The following is a 5,000-nucleotide window of genomic DNA, read 5'->3' on the forward strand; positions in this document are numbered from 1 at the left end:
TCCTAACCATAACTCTAACACTAGTAATTCATCCTAAATAAAGATAGAAATATCCTACCAGCTCTTGTCAATTTCTCCTACAATAAAATGACATCCATTCAACAATTTTATCATAGAAATGTTTAATTCCACTTACTATAAATAGACATCAATTCACCGTCTTTTCCACACACTTGGTTATCTTACCTGCAATATAGATAGAAATTCACCCTTTATTTAATGGCCAGGAATTTCATCTACCTAAGAGAAAGAAACTATTTGACAAATGTTATCAAACACTCAATATTTAACTGTGTTATGGAATTTATTCCCGATCCTATCTAAATACCTTTCACTCTATCCCCTACACATTTAACTTTCAATTTATTATCTGACTTATTGACCAGGCCATTACATTTACCATATCAAAATGTATCCACTATTCTATTTAAACACCTGACAATTTCATCTGTAACACAGAAGGAAATTGATTCACTAATTCCTCTAACATTGGTCATTTCATCTATAATCCAGACAGATAAATATTACTAACCCACTCAAACACTTGGCACTCTCATCTTAATACAGCATGCAATTCATTTATCCCTCTACTTACAATTTTTTTTGCCTATAAAATAGAATGAACTGATTTAACACTGAATGTCATCTATAACAAGAAGCCAAATTAATCTACGAATCATTCAACATTAGATAATCTCTTCCTGAATACAATTTAGAAATCAACACACTATTCACACGCTCTACAATTTACCTCTAATATATAACAAGAAATCAATTCACCATTCCAAGTTTTTACTTTAATAATTCTTCCCTTTACTGACTCAGACAATTATTCACCATTTACCTTTATTGGACAACAAAACATTAGTTTACCCTTCCTCTTAACCCTTGCTTCATTTATCTGTAATAGACCAATAAATTAATTCACCATGCTAACTCAACACTTGGAATATAACCTTAACCAATTGATATATTCACCATCCTATTTTATTCACCTCTAACCCAGAAATAAAATCATCCCAAGGGGACATGCGGAGACGTGCCCACATCCTACCTGTCAATTCTTACACCTCAACTATTGTCCCACTCTTAATCTACATTTACCCCACCTACCAAAAACTACCCACCCACTTCCTCAGACAACAGTGCTATAGAAGTAATTAATTCCTGTTCCTATCTAAATACCTTTTACTTTATCCCTTACACACTTAACTTTCAATTTACTATGTGACTTATTGACTTGGCTATTACATTTATCATATCCAAAATTACTCCACGATTCCACTAAAACACTTGACAATTTCATCTGTAACACAGAAAGAAATTGATTTACTAATTCCTCTAACATTGGTCATTTCATCTATAATCCAGACAGATAAATATTACTAACTTACTTTAACACCTGGCACTCTCATCTTAATACAGTAAGCAATTCATTTATCTCTTAACTCACAATAATTTTTACCTGTAAAATAGAATAAATTTATTGAACACTGAAGGTCATCTATTACTAGAAGCTAAATGAATCTACTAATTATTTAACATTAATTTCTTCCTGAATAGAAGTAAGAAATTAACACACTATTTATTCACACGCTCTATAATTCACCATTCCTAGTTTAAACATTAATAATTTTGCCCTTTACTGACTCAGATAATTATTCACCATTTACCTTAACAAGACAACAAAACATTAGTTTACCCTTCCTTTTAACCCTTGGTTCATTTATCCGTAATAGACTAATAAATTAATCCACCATGCTAGCACAAAACCTGGAATTTTACCTTTAACAAATGAATATATTCACCATCCTATTTTATCCACCTTTAACCCAGAAATAAAATCATCCCAAGGGGACATAGGAGACGTCCCCACATCGTACCTGTCAATTTTTACACCTCAACTATTGTCCCACTCTCAATCTACATTTACCCCACTTACCATAAACTGCCCACCCACTTCCTCAGAATGACCCACCCATAACCTATATAAATCTTCCACCCCAAAACCCACCAATTTATCCGGACGAAACCTTGAAATACTTTTTAGAATCTACCATAGAAGATTTAACCCTCCTTTTCTTCACCGACTCCTAAACTGACCAGATATCTCCTGGCACAACCATCCACCTACCTCAGGTAAGTGCTTCCTAATACCTGTTTCGTATTACTACCACCACCAGCCTTTTATTCCATTTAACAGAGACCACTCGGTCTCACATTTACCGACTTACTTATCCAGATAATATAAGACCTAATTCTTTACTTTAATATAACAACTACCACCAAAATCAAACCTAAAGATCTTTTGATCCACCAAATTACTTAACTGCCATATATGGGACTTTTGCTCATAATGTAGAATGCTCAGATGCTGTGGTCCACCTCCAATCTTTACCTCTAAAACATTATCTTCCCCAACCAAAATTCTCAATAAATAGACGTAGAAAGGACCCAGTATCTCATTGGACACGGAACACGGCTCAGGACTTGATCACCCTGAGCAGCCGCCAAGGGAGGAGATCGTACGGTTGTGAAAGGCAGAAACGGTTGATGAGACCCTTGGATGCAGCCGCTGATGAGGTGTTCTGAAATTTAGAAACACACATTTATGATCAAAACACTCAACAGTGATTTGATCCCTTATAGTCCAAAGTAATAATAACCACTTAATACCCAAACATGGCAACCTAAACAAATTGGACCCACCTCTTTCTCATATACCCTCCTTAAATCAACAATCTCAAGACAATACCAATAACCCACCACTTACATCTCACCAGGGGACCTACTTCAACCCATGTAGTAGGTTCTTATTATTATTTTTTTGCCGTTACCACCACCACCTTTTTTACTACCATTATAGATGAAGGCTCTATGGAATTATACATAATATTAATACAGTATACATAGCTTAGAAGACCAACACTGTTACACCAAACAGTCAGTGTTACTCTGTTAGAAGGAATGATCAACTATTTATGCACTCAATAACCATGTACTACTTCACAGGAATGTTTGTATTTACACATAGAAAACTGGTTATGGTCTTCCACCTACTGATATGTTAAGAGATTGATAATGATTATGTATGTGTATACATTTTTTTATTTCTTCTCTATACTTTCTCCCCTTTTCCCCCCCTCTTCCCCCCCCTCTCGCTCCTCTCCCCTCTCTCTCTCCTCCTCCCCCCCCTCTTCCCCCCACTCCTCCTACCCTCCCACACCCCCCCTCTCTCTCACACCCTCCACCCCCCCCCCTCTAACCCCTGGATCAACATTCACAACTTTCCTCAACCTACTGACACACACAACACACACACACACACACACACACACACACACACACACACACCTACACACACACACACACACACACACACACACACACACACACACACACACACACACACACACACACACAATCCAGGAACAGCATCTTCAGCGTTCCTCCACCTACTTACACCGACACACACACACACACACACACACACACACACACACACACACGCACGCACACACACACACACACACACACACACACACACACACACACACACACACACACACACACACACACACAACCTACAAACATAATCCAGGAACAGCATCTTCAGCGTTCCTCCACCTACTCACACACTCACACACATCATCCAGGAACAGCATCTTCAGCGTTCCTCCAACTACTCACACACTCACACACACCATCAAGGAACAGCATCTTCAGCGTTCCTCCACCTACTCACACACTCACACACATCATCCAGGAACAGCATCTTCAGCGTTCCTCCACCTACTCACACACTTACACACATCATCAAGGAACAGCATCTTCAGCGTTCCTCCAACTACTCACACACTCACACACATCATCCAGGAACAGCATCTTCAGCGTTCCTCCACCTACACTCACACACTCACACACATCATCCAGGAACAGCATCTTCAAGCGTTCCCCCACCTACTCACACACTCACACACATCATCCAGGAACAGCATCTTCAGCGTTCCCCAACCTACACTCACACACTTACACAAATCATCCAGGAACAGCATCTTCAAGCGTTCCTCCACCTACTCACACACTTACACACATCATCAAGGAACAGCATCTTCAGCGTTCCTCCAACTACTCACACACTCACACACATCATCCAGGAACAGCATCTTCAGCGTTCCCCCACCTACACTCACACACTCACACACATCATCCAGGAACAGCATCTTCAGCGTTCCCCCACCTACTCACACACTCACACTCATCATCCAGGAACAGCATCTTCAGCGTTCCCCCACCTACCCACACACTCACACACATCATCCAGGAACAGCATCTTCAAGCGTTCCTCCACCTGCTCACACACTCACACACATCATCCAGGAACAGCATCTTCAGCGTTCCCCCACCTACTTACACCTACAGACACACACACACACACATCCATATATACTCCACCTACAACATATCCCCAACATAAACTCAATAAGATATCAAAAAAATATAATAATAATAATAATTATAACAATAATAATAATAATATCTTAAAGCTAAGGGAACTAGGAGCCGGGAGGGATACAGGTGACGACAAGCGAGGGCCAGAGCATGCCAGGGGTACTGTCTACCTTCGGGGAAACAGGAACCTACTGAGCCCCATTCACAATCACCCTAACCCTAACCCTAACCCTAACCCTAACCCTAACCCTAACCCTAACCCCTAACCCTAACCCCTAACCCTAACCCTAACCCTAACCCTAACCCTAACCCTAACCCTAACCCTAACCCTTGCAAACCAAAAAATTGGATGTCAAAGTACATTTTAAGACCACTGACACCCACGCACTCCTATTTAAAAACAGCTTACATCCCAGGCACACTTTTGCCGGAATTGTCAAAGCACAATTAACCCGGTTCCACAGAATCTGCACAAAAGAAGCTGATTTTTTCGAGGCAACAAAAACACTGTTTAAGGCCCTACGGGCCAGGCAATACTCAAGGCCCTT

Source organism: Antennarius striatus, chromosome 5 (genome assembly GCF_040054535.1).
Source record: "Antennarius striatus isolate MH-2024 chromosome 5, ASM4005453v1, whole genome shotgun sequence".
In the NCBI taxonomy this organism is placed as follows: Eukaryota; Metazoa; Chordata; class Actinopteri; order Lophiiformes; family Antennariidae; genus Antennarius; species Antennarius striatus.